Source organism: Onychostruthus taczanowskii, unplaced genomic scaffold (genome assembly GCF_017590055.1).
Source record: "Onychostruthus taczanowskii isolate IOZ18803 unplaced genomic scaffold, ASM1759005v1 scaffold3, whole genome shotgun sequence".
Taxonomy (NCBI): Eukaryota; Metazoa; Chordata; class Aves; order Passeriformes; family Passeridae; genus Onychostruthus; species Onychostruthus taczanowskii.
The window spans coordinates 17,522,839-17,536,191 of NW_024500349.1; positions in this window are offsets into that span (position 1 = coordinate 17,522,839).

The window sequence follows — 13,353 nt, forward strand, 5'->3', positions numbered from 1 at the left end:
TCAACCTCGACCATGAATTTGTCCAGGTAATGCATTTCCCCATGCTAACACCAGGAGTCACAGCATAATGCACCAAATTCAAGATTTGATCAGAATGAAACAATGTTTTTTAATTGAACTGGCTTAATTTTGTTTTTCATCTACACAGAGAGGTGGGAAAGAGAAGAGAAGTTCTTCCAGTAGCAGCACAGAGCAAGATCACTCATAATCAGTTATGAAATGACACTATTAGCAGATGACAGAAAATTCTGTGTCAGAGTTATTCCCCATGCTGCTGTAAGGAAGAATTCATTATTCAACAGCTACAGCTGGCCCTTGTGTTGCCCAGTCTGAAAAAGGTTTTGAAACACAGGTGAAAACAAGGAACAATTACAAAACCTTTTTTTTTTTTTGGTGTGATTACATTGTCATGAAAGGGTTTGTCTTCTTTGCTTCCCTTAACAATTTTCTAAAAAGCAAAGCACACTAACAAGTAAGTTAATGTTAAGAATAAAGCCTACACAACTGTATGTGTGTGCCTAGGGAGCTGGCTGAGTCTGTACAGCTTGAATTTTTGTTTCCTCAGTGGAAATTTCCTCCTTGTTTACTGGTGGCAAAGGTAAGAAATCTATTTTTAGGACAACCCACATTTGTCTGGATGCACTTTCAGAATGTTAAGCTTACTGCATCCTATTCTTCTAAGTAGTCATGGGAAAACACACACTTAAAATGAGGCACATGTTAGTATCATTTAGAATTTTATGATTACAGAAATCAACTGAAGAGACAGTTTTAGTATTCATCTTATAATTGCAGTTGTAAATTCTTAACTGCAGGTGTGATATTTTCATTAAGTGTTCAAATAAATCCTCTCAATGTGGGACCCTCATCCCTGATGTGGGACTCCTGCAGCCCTGTAATGATGAAGAAACAAAAAAAACAAGAATAAATAACTGTGCCCTTGCTTTTAAGGCATGTCAAGGTGTTGGTTTGAATTCTGAGCTCTTTAATTCGTCCTGAATTCTGCACATGAGTGGTTCCAGTTCTACGACCTGTTCCCTTTGTGGTGACACTTCTACCTGGTTTTGAGCTCTGCAGATGAAAGAGGAAGCTTGAAAGGAAGAGAAGCATATTAGCAATTTGACCATATATATTTTTTCCCTTTTTCTTTTCCTAGTAGAGGAGACAGTTAATGCGCGGCACTAGTAGTGATGCTGATATCTGTCTATGGATGAGCTGCCCATATGCAGGACTTGTTTTCTTTGGCATTCACAGAAGGAGACAACACCAGCTATGTGATCTTAATGTTCCTTTTCTTGGTAAATTGATCATGGCTTCTTTCTGTTTCAATTTGGGTATTGAAAGAAACTTGATCTACACAGGACCAAAGACCAGATGTAACTGAGTTTCAGTCCTGATGTAGTAACATCCACTTTGTAGCCTTGGGCAGGTCACTTGATCTTTGAATTTTACAGCTTCATATTTTGTTATGCAAATTAATTATAAAGATGTTGTGGTATTAACCTGAGCCACATTAGTGGTGGGAGAACTGTTCAGATGTTCTTCATACAGGATGGTGAAGAGGAAGTTGTGCTAGGCAAGAAGAGACATACATCTGAGTAGCAAAATTCAGATACTGAACCTAAAGATGAGAAAGCACCACGAGCTGGGGTTCAATATGACATTGACTATTTTTTAAGTCACAGGATCAAGCAGTTGACCTGTTTTGTTAAAGACTGGAATTTCATATTTTCCATACCTTTCACATGCCTAATTTCAATTGCTTTTTCCCATCAGCAGGAAAGGTCATTCTCATTAGGAGACAAATAAGGCAAATTGGATGCATTCAATTTGCACGTTTGAATATGCGAATGAACACACTTGCCATTTTTCTTCCCAAGGACTGACCTCTCAATCAAACAGAATTTATTCTACTCTTAGCTGAAAGTGAACTTCTATACAATAAAGATGGCTGGGAGTCACAGGGCATCTGACATATTTTAGCTAATTATGATTCAAGATATTTGATGGCAGACAGAAAACCTGTGGCCGGATTTCACAAGAATGAAAAATTAGAAGTCAGCCTAGATTCCAGTTTTTGTGTAGAAACAGAGGTGATTAAGTGAAATTACTAGACTTGTTCAAGGCCAGCATCAAAAATAGTTTTAGAGACTCGTGTATAAGATTGATGTTATCAGCACCCTCTTGATGCAGACTGGGAACACAGCCATGGAACAATCCCAACCTCCAGCAGTAAGGAAGCAGATTCAAGGTCACTTGCAAGCTGAGATGCTTTATATAGCACATCTTAATGCTTGCTTACATTCTGCACTGACCAGAGGTTCTTGCAGTACCAAGGATTGTCCTTTTATTAGGTAATCACTATGAGTGATTATCAGATGAGAAAAACCTTGCCATCATTATCTGTGATGGACAATACACCATTATTCTGCAATAGAATTTAAAAGTATCACCACACTTTATTCTTTAGTAACTAGATTGAATAAGGGTGTGATCCAGTATTACTCTCCAGTTCCTTCAAAAATAATTACGCACTAAAAATTGTAATACATCAAAAATTTAATTACACTAAAAGTGCTTACTAATGTTTTGTTATTACTCTGTTTAATCTTGGCATCTGCATGCCAGCTGTTAATTTATTTCAGTAAAAACTATAGGTCACATTGTGGAATTATTATTATATTTCTATATAGTCAAAACTCCCATTTTTTTCCAGAGCACAGTTTAAGTGAAGACATTGATTTGACCTACATGACTTTGTGCATGCAGTGATGCATCTAACAGGGAAAGATAACAAAGATAATGCTTTAGTTTGTATATATTTCAGATTTGTCTATAATAATTTTTTTTTTCAGTTTATAACACTTTAGCTTATTAGTTCTTGTATTATATTAATATATATATTATATTTTGTCAATTTTTAAATAAAGAATTTATTTAGGGCACAAAATTCAATGCTCCTCTTAAGGAAATGAAATATAAACTGCAAAATAAAAAGATAAGCTGAAGAGGAACTGCATAATAAAATGATAAGGTAAAGAGGCCTTCCAACAGCAATTAACCTATATTTTTCTTTCATATAAATACTCATGGAAACTCACATGAAAGAATAATATGAGCTGCTGCTTCATTGTAAAGGCAAAAATACCATTTTCAGAAAAGTCACTAGATCATGATTTTGTAAAGACACCAAAAAGCTTATACCCATACCTTTCTTGAAGTTAACTCAGCACACAAATTATGTAATTTGGCTCTGGTAAAGAAATCTCTAGAGGACACTACCCAATGATCTCTTCTGTACAGGCTTATTTTAGTACTATAGCAGAGTAACTATATTTTGGAGAATTTTAAATAAAAATAAGCACACATACCACACATAGACACATAAATACACAGACCCACACTATGTGTAAGTACGCATACAATATATAAGTTTATTCAATTATGTGAAAATGTACATTTTAAAAGCTACTGCATGAGTGAATCTTTGAACAAACTCTTAAAAATGCAATAAACTTGTCCCGCTGGCATTTTGCATACATATTTCTTATTCCATAGCCCAGGGCAGGAAGAACTGTCTGAAAATTATTGGTCTGTAGTTATATCTGGACTCATAAATCCTTTATGAGGATTGTGACTACAGAGCAAAAGGGCAATACAGTTTCTCACAATTTCTATTACTCCCAGTACTACAAACAGCATTGGCCAAACAGAAAACCATGTTTGTGATTGTTTTATATGTACACTGAAGCTCACAAGCCTTTCTCTCTGCAACAGTGATGGCTGGAGTAGCCCTCTGTGCTCAGTTTACATCACTTCTGTTGTGTGAATGCAGAATGAACTGCTTTGGAGAATTCATTCTGATTAATTTTTTATTTTTGCTCAGTTATTTTCCCCAGGTCTGATCAGCCATGTATGGCTGTGTCAGTGCTGCTGAGGGGTGGGGGGAATAAATTGAACAAGAACAGAGATGGACAGGGTCAGCGCTACAGCCCAGAAAGTACTTGCTTGAGTACTTTTACAAAGTGCTCAAATGAAATCCTCACTTGGGTTTTTCACAGGCTCTATGGAGATTATTAGTCGGCAGTAATATAAAAATCAATTAGCTGTAGGGAACTTGGAGTTGTACAGTGTCTGCAGCATTCGTTCACATTGCCAAATTATGTGAAAATTTTAGAACTTGAATAGACAAAAGAGTTTTTGATTCAGAATTTCTATAAGGCGCTCTAGGCCACAGAGAAGGAATCTGAGACTTCCTGCAGAGCTGTTGACAGGAAAGCTAAAACCTCATGCCAGGCATGACTCAAGGTCTGTTGAGAAAATATGAAGGGGTGCATCAGCAGATCCTGCTGCATGGTGATGGTGTTAAATATGGCAGTCATGGCGGGGCTGCAAGACAGAGGAAGGCAAGGGGCAGGGCTGGAATTTCATCTCAGCAGTGCTGCTGATGTTTTACTGTGGCCTGTGGGTGAACCTGGAAAGATGATGAGCTCACTGAGGTGCTATCTCTGTCACTACAACAAAAAATCCAAATGTATGTCATAGCCCATAGTGTTATTTAGGACAAGAGCAATGTTCAATAATTAATTCCCTAACAGGTTTGCTAGCAGCCTGAATGCATTCAAGACTAAATACTACTTTGGTAACAGAGTTGAAATAGGGAGACCTGTCTGAGAGAGATGAGTTGTTTTCTTAATTTGTTGATGATATTCAGGTGTTAATACACAATGAGAAAGCAAATAGGCCTGAAAGTATATTCTAATTATGCTAATTTTGGGACATGTGACTATAAATGGACCAAAGGGTGCTGCAGGCTAGGATTTAAAGGTGGGGATGATGTCAGGCTAGCATATGCCCAGGGTGCTGGCATTTGGGTACCCCCAGTGAAGACAGGACATTTTGGGGTAGGGAGATGTGCTGTCAGGCTACAGAAACAGACATGACTGCATAAAAATGCATATGACAAAGCTGTCATATGCTATGCAGCATTAATGGTACTGCAATGAAAACTACTTCCTCTGCAATGCTTTACCAATGACTACAAACTGCAGTTATTTCCCATGGTTTGTTGCTTTTAATATTCAGGATGGAAGTGACCCTTTTGTATTCAGGTTTTCCCATGTGCCTTATAGTGACTTCTAATGTACTCTTTTAATTTATGTTTAGCTATTGGCAAATTAAAAGCAAGTAAGTTTTGAGGTATCAATACATATGATGTAAAACATTATGGATACATCCTATGAAACTTTGTTGACTTTGTATTACCTCTGCAATTTAAGTAATCACTTAATTAAGGTAATTACTAACAGATTAAGATGAAGTATGTGGACAGTAGTTTTTAGACAAACCTTGGATTCAGAGATTTTGTAGGACAGCCATATGCTTTTCTGTATGTTGTGTAGATTGACCTTTCCTCTTGCCCAGGCCAAGGGCTACAATTCAATAAAATAGGAAAAAAAAAATCAAGGGCCACAGTGTGGCAGTGAATTTCAAAGGGGTGCCTTATGGAACGGAATGAGTCTGTGTCAGGGGAAGTTCAGACTGGACTTGAGTTAGGAAAAGGTTCTCCACTGACAGGGTGGTCACTGGAGCAGGCTTCCCAGAGAAGTGGTCTTGGCACTAATCTTGTCAGAGTTCAGAGAATATCTGGACATTGCTCTTAGTCACATGCTTTAATTCCAGGTAGTCCTGCAAGGAGCAGGGAGTTGGGCTTGACAATCCTTATTGGTGCCGTTCAACTCAAAAGATTCTGGGATTCTGGGTGAAGTGTAAAATGTGGTCAAATATCACATAAGTGCCTTGTAGCACAGACAGCGATGGAGTATCAGCATGCAGCACTTCTGCAGTTGCAATCACTGGCAGGGTGGGTGTCATTTGAGTTCAATGTATGGTGTGCAGGACCTAAAATTAGAAAGATGAAAATATTTCAAAGAGTTGGATGAATCACAACCTATTCCTTGTTCTGTCCTCCTACCGTCAAGTGAAATGAAATTTCTGGAGTCCTCCATTCAAATACTTAGATATACCCAAGTGACTAGAGATGGATTTTGCTTTTATATGAGGGCCAGAGGACTATATATCATCCCAGGATCCTGCCATTTTTTTTTCTTACTTGCAGGTGTAATTACTGTAATGTAATGCCTACTTGAGAAAGGAAATTAAATTCTCAAGAACAAATTAGCTAATTTCACATTAATGGCTTGATTTTTGTTAAAAGGCCTGCTAGAGCTGAGTCCAGTTTCTGAAAATAAGTATTGTCTTATGTTATAAAATAACTTTCTTTCTTGATGTCAGCATTTTCTGTTAGACCACTGGTGGAATGGATGAGTGTCACGTCTTCTATGGATCAATTACTGGACACTGGAGCTCTATGAGGAGTGTAGTCTTTGATGGGATAACTGCATAAAATTCTCCTAGTCAGGACATCACACCTGACAGACCTTTTTGGTTTTCCAGCCTTTGGTGGCTTTTACAATGGCAATAATCTTATACATCAACGAGCAACTGGCAGATGCTGTAAAAATGCATTTTATATATGCCCATTGCCGGAAGGAATACCTGCTGAAATTTATTTGCTGTGTCCTTGAACAACATTGAATTCCCCGGATTAGGTGGTGCCTGTGGAGCAAACCTATTCATTTTGCTAATGAGACAGAGGAGGAAGATAAAGATTTAAAAAATGCCTGGCATCATATTTTATTAGTCACCCAATATAATTATTGACAGGGATCGAGGATGTTAAGTTCCAGAAAAGGACTACTTATTATCTTAACACTCCTGAGATGCATTAAACACATTTGAATTTAATTAGAAAGGAGTATCCATGATTTGAGAATAAATCTTGCACCTATTAATTTAAGAAATTAAGATGATTAATTTCCTTTAAAATTTCTAGCATTTTGGATAAAAGTCCTTCATAAAAGGTGCATGGCTTACTTTCAAAGACTAAATTTATACGATGTGATTTTTGTCACCCAGACTGAAAAACGGTTGTAGTTAATACTGGATAGATTTTTGAAATGCCTTCCATGTGGTATTTAACAGTACAAGGATCTTAGTCATGATGAGTCAGATGCTGAATTTAGAGAAAAAAATTTATTTAACTAATACCAAATGTTTTTTTATTATTGTTTAGGGACTTCACAGTGCAACCTCTCTTCTCCAAAAATGGCAAAATTCCATTTCTCAAAACTATGTAACTAACAAAAAAATAGCTGAAGGATAGTTCAGAGTAATCACAGATGGCCCGGCAGATTAATGATTAAATTTTTTTTAAAGGACAATGATTACAGCCATGTTAAGTAGTCAGGAACTGATCATATGGGTGGATATTTGCAATTTCGTCATTTATAATACAGCTAATGCATGATCACATCTTTTAGAATCAATAGCAGATTGGCAGACTCAGATAACTAATGCAAGCTGTTGACTGGTCCACAAATCAAAGGAGAATACTCTGAAAGGACAGAGAAACACTGTAAGTAACACGGTGAGTGATCAGCAAAGCTCGTGCAGAAAGCCCAGGGGCAGACTGCAGCCCGTGCTCTGAGCAGATGTAATGTGGTGCCATGTACACAACAAACCAAAGGGCAGCAGGGCCTGGGGTCATCTAAAACGGGACCACGTGGGCACTTCCAGAGTGGGAACTAAACTGAAAAGAAAGCACAGAGTGAAGAGAGCATCTCTTCTGGAAGAATAGAAGAATTGTTCGTGACACTTGGGTTTCAGACACACATTTGGTGCTACAATTCAGCCAGTGGTAAAACAGCATTAAAGCTTCTGATGATTATTTGCTAACACAAATAATACTGACTTCACTCCTGGATAACTCTTTTAATCCCCTTATGGTGTTGCCATGGAATCAACCCATGATCTTGGCAAACTCCTATTACATATGGGCAAACATAACACTTGCAACCAGTAAAATAATTATTTTATGTATGTAGTACATCAGGAACTTTCCAAAGATGAAGGAAAAAAAGTAAGAAAGACTTTAAAAAACCCCACAGAGATGATAATGACATTTTTTTAAAGGATATATTTATTCTGGTCGACAAATCACTGCTACTGCTACTGGCAGATAGCACAAAAATGCTGGCAAATACTGGAAATAGGAGTGGTAAATTACAAAGATGAGCTAATCATACAGAGCAATCTGAAATATTTGGGAAGCAGAAAACTAAAGAGGCTTGAATTCAGTCAACAGCCCATGAATGCACCAGGAACAAGGGACTGAGGTCCTTTCTACAGAACCAGGGCTGTATCTGCAGGGCAGTGATCCAGAATAGAAATTACAGATTGCTGCAGGTTGGTAGGAGTGAAGTTCAGAGGAAACCACAAATTTCTATGTCAAGGGAATGATTGCTGTAGCATTTGGATTAAAATGTCCCTAAAATTTGCTTTAGTCTCAGTAAGGAAGTAAGTGGACATGGTGATCAAATCCACGAGGCTGCCTTTTACCTACAGCCAGGCCTCTGACAGCAGGAAGACAGGAGTAGCTGAAAGTGTCTTCAAATGCACATTCCATTTACTTCTGGGAAGCAATCATGTTTTTCACCTCTGAATCTGTGTGCTGTTTTCCTCTGTCATGATTATATGGTCTGTAACAAAAGCATAAAATAAGGTGGTTTTACATCTCTTCATAGAATTGCTGAAACTGAGCCTAGAATACTGCTTTCAGTTCTCGTGTCTGCATTTTAATAAGAAGGTTAAAAGTTTGGAGACAATTCAGGGATGAAAGGAAAAAAAAAGAGTTCACGGTTAAGAAAAATCTTCAAAGGGTAAATTTACTTAGAGTAAATCTTTTTAACTGACTGAAAAGGAGATTTTGAGGAGAATTGTGATTAGCAAGAATTAAATATTGAGCACACCATAAGGAGAAGTAATGAATTTTCACTCTTTTCATCCATCTACTCTAGCTGAATGCCTTTTAGAGGCTGATTGAGTCTAACACTAATTTCTGAGCTAAAACCAGACATAGACTGGTGAAAGGGACACTTATTTTTTTTTTTAAGTTTAGTTCTTTGGTTCTTCTGTAACAACATTGACCCAGACAGCAGTTCCAGAATTTTACCTGTTAATACCTGTTAGAAGAATCAGCCCAAACAGCCATGGGCACACAGCATGGAACAGATGGCCCTGCCCTCGTTCACATCTACACAGCAGGTGAACTTTGGCTTGCAGGTGCAGCTGCATATCCTTGAATATTACCTTTCATTTTATTCCTAATCAAGTTGAAGCTGAAATGTGGTGGGAGTTGTGCTTTGTTTTGCTTTGAGGAGTGCTTTGAATGCTCCCAATGGGACATGAAAGACCCATTAAGGGTGAATGGAGGCAAAATGAGCTTTCAGTCACTTCATGTTGCCTAGATATGGAAGAGAAACTGTTCTAGCTTCATGATGTGACTTATGTTTCTTTTACCTGACAGCACTGAACTCCTGCCATAATAAACTCTGCAGGTTTTCTGACTCTAGGCTCCTGTCAGTGAAGGAAATTTAAGGTTTTGAAGGGGTTTTATTCATTACTAAATCCAGTTCCTTGTTATTGAAAGCAATCGCACTTAATTTTTTACAAGTGAACCAACTTTAAGTTAGAAATAGTGTATATTTTTACTAAAATGTTAATTTTAAAAGCTTGTTCAAAATGGTAATACTTTGATTGTACTTTTTTCTTCTTTTTGGGGGAGTACATATTCATCAATACATTTATGACTATATATATATAAAATTCAGCACATACCTATATGAGTCTATACTAAACTAGTTTATATCCTCTTTTTTCATGCTGACATTGTAATTTTTAATTTAAATTTCTTTCCCTTGGCTGTTTCAAAAAGTTAAAGTATATATATTGTGCAATAATACAGCATTTAGCTGGGGAGTTATTGTTACTGGGTTGAGTCAATTAAAATACAGGCTGAAAGTATTTGGAACAAAAAAAAACCCTTCTTTTTCTAAAAAAACCCAAAGAAATAGAAAGTATAAGTTAGCAATATTTTAAGCTGAATCCAGATCCAAGACTGATTGAGTTGGATTTCTAAAGTTATAATGCAACTCTTGTTATGCTTTACCTTACAAAATATAAGATACTGAAAAAAAATCACCTAATAAATAAACTTAATGTACATAATTATGATAGCATTTTGTTTCTTTTATACCATGATCAAGATATTTTTAATTTTGAATCTTTCTTTTTCTCTTCCATAACTGGCTTTTGACTATAAAGTGATGGATCTCGCCCGTGGCATGAACTTTGGAACCCAAAGTTCTCTTAAAAGTCAGTGGTCATTCTTGGAACCATATTAAAGAGGGCTTTGGGCTTCAGTCTGACCAATTCTTAGGTAATATCCTGAATATACATATGTAAGTAGTCATGCTAACTGGAAGAATAACTTCCTATTTTCTGTTTAGTCCAAGCTTCATTTGTCTGAAGGATGATTTGAAAAGAAGGTATCACCTACTCAAATGCCGTGAGATAAATTTAGATTTAAAGGCATGGTGCCAATTTTGCATTCACAGTTAAAGAGTGCTTTAAAATCCATTGGCAAATTCTGAGGGAACCTTCCTAGAGAAATAGTTCCAACTTTAGAAACTTCCATCTTTGACAATTTTAGTGAATTTTATTAGCTTTAATATCCCAAGACTTTTTTCTGGAAAATCTCAGAGGTAATCCTGTGCACATAAAACCCTCCTTGGGCATTCAGGGTTCCAGTTACTTACTGGGTCATCCTGGAGATGAAAAATGGTGTTAAAACTATGCTGAAAAGCAATAAACTGAGCAAAATCTCATCAATCTTCTCAGTTTTTATGCGGAGGGATTAGGGATCACCAAATGTAAGTTTAAAAGAAGTCTGGGTTTTATTTATTATTTATTGCTTTTGTGTGTGTGTATGTGCACATTACCAGTGTGAGAAAGTTTCCTGTTTACACCTAAATCATGTATAGCTTACACCAGGTCCCTTAGGGTTACTGAGGGGGTCCTGAGAATGGCTGAGGACAGCCCCTCCAGCACTGTCCCATTTTGTCTGGGATATGGATGAGGAATACCTAGAGGTCTTTTAACCACTCTCTGGTGTAAAGTACCACAGACTTGCTTTGCTAGTTTTACATCTAGTATGCTTCAAATTACTACTTTTGCACTCCCATCAGATCAATACATGCATCAGTTTGCAAGAGCTGCCTACTTTAGACTGAATTTCCTCTGGTATAAATAGATTTTGCTGTGGTGGCTACTCTGACCTTCCTTTGTGATGCAGATACCTCAGAACTGAGCAGTAGCTTCTGCCCAAGAAAGGATTGAAGCTATTTCCACCCCTCCTCTGCCTTTTCAGCAAATATGAATGTGTATGTTGTTTCTGATGATTCATCTGCTAAAACTGGAAGAAAGAACTTGACAGTCCACAGTATGAGACAAACTATGTACTATATCTCCTCCTTAGGTTTACTTCAAATTCAGTAAATTAAAAAGAACACATATTGCCCACGTGGGAGTAGAAGCTTCAGGTCTTCTAAATCTCAATTTCTATAAGCTACAAAAATACAATTAATTTTCCTTACAATCTTCCAGTGTTTAATATGTCTGCAGATAATGTTAGAAATGCTTGAATTGCTTTGTCTTGACAGTGGGTGAGTCATTTCCCAGGTAGCTCAGGAACTAACCCTCACCTCGGGCTTGGACTGCTGGCTGAATCTCTGGTTGTTCCTGTTCTTCCTCTTTGATTGGGCCATCTGGTCTCCCAGGTTCTTAGAGCAGGTTTGCTCTGGTGTCAGCATTTCTGTCTCCATCACAAATACAGTGAAGGCCTAACACTCAGTTCCTAGCAGCCTGGCTCCAGTACCATTGTCATTTATTGTGTGGGTCTTTTATATAAGATGATGAGAGCTGGGATGCTGCCTCTTCTATTCCAATACTTCTATAGGCAGCTCTAAGAGAGTTTGGTTTCCCTGGGGTCAGGTTTGCCCATGCCAGTTGTCTCTTCTTGCCAGCTGTGTTTGTTATAATAAAAGATATTTTATCTACCTCTAACCTTGCCTTCACTAATACTGCTCAGTCTGGACCAGCTCCTGAGCAGAGAACAGCACTAGCCTAATTCTAGTCAAAACCAGAACTAGGCTTCAACTAAAATCCTAATCCTTTGTCAAATTCATCTTGGAAACTAGGGATCCTTTCATCACTTTCGGCATGTGAAGAAGAAAAGGAGATTGAAGATAAATGGGAATAGGTGAAGAAGAAAACCCCAGAGAAGTAATAATACCAAATAGAATCAAGTGCTGTGCAGAAAACAGCTACAAAGTAGGACAGCTTTTCCCAAGAAGCAGCTCCAAGACTGTGCTCCCTGCTCCTTCAACTCTGTTTTTAATGGTGTTCTGTTCCTACAGCCTCAGTGAACACCTAAAGTCTCCCTCCTGGAGCAGTGGGCTTCAAGAGGAGAGAGCACAGGAACATTTCTGGCTTGGTATGACTGTGCCTGCAAATACCTTGTCTGTGTCTTCACAAGAATCAAAAGAACAAAGGTGGAATTGTGGCCACACTGAAGCTGCAGGACCTTCTGCATCCGTTCAGGACTACAAGGAATACACCAGTCAAAGGTTACTTTTTCTATCTCTAAAATTTCATAAATACTTTACCATCTGCTTTTAACCAAGAAAATGGGCCAGAGACTGGGGTATTAATATAATTGGAATTATAATTTGCATTGACAACATGTAAAATGTATCAACAGTTGTAAATAAGCAGAAAACTATGATCCTTATTTTTGAAACTTCTTTAGTCTAATGATACATACTTCGATTGAAATAAATGTTTGATTTGCTAAGCCACAATCTTATAATTTATAGTGTGTCCTAGATTAATAGTCTTCCGTGTATATTTAGACAATTGATCTATTTGCAAACTCAGAAGAAAATAAGATTCCCGTGCATGTAGAGGGAACAGGGAATAATGAGATTACACATTGGAATGGGCTGCCCAGGGAGCTGGGGGAGTCACCATTCCCGGGAGTGTTGAAGGAAGGACAACGTGGTACTTAGTGCCACGGTCTAGTTGATGCGATGGTGTTGGGTCATAGACTGCATTCCATGATCCCGGGGGGCTTTCCTGCCCTCACAATTCCATGATTCTGGCACCCCGCCCTGCCGGTAAAGACAGCCCCGCCCCTCCCCCGCCCCTTCAGACACGCCCCTTCCACGCCCTCTCTCGGCACTGGCCCCTCCCCTTAAGCCACGCCCCTTCCCCGCCCCTCTCCCCTCTGGCCCCGCCCCTCCCGTCCCTTTAGCCCCGCCGCTGAGCGTGACTTCGCCCGCCCTCCACTTAAGTTTAAGCCACGCCCCGCGGTCTGACCCCGCCCTCCCCTTC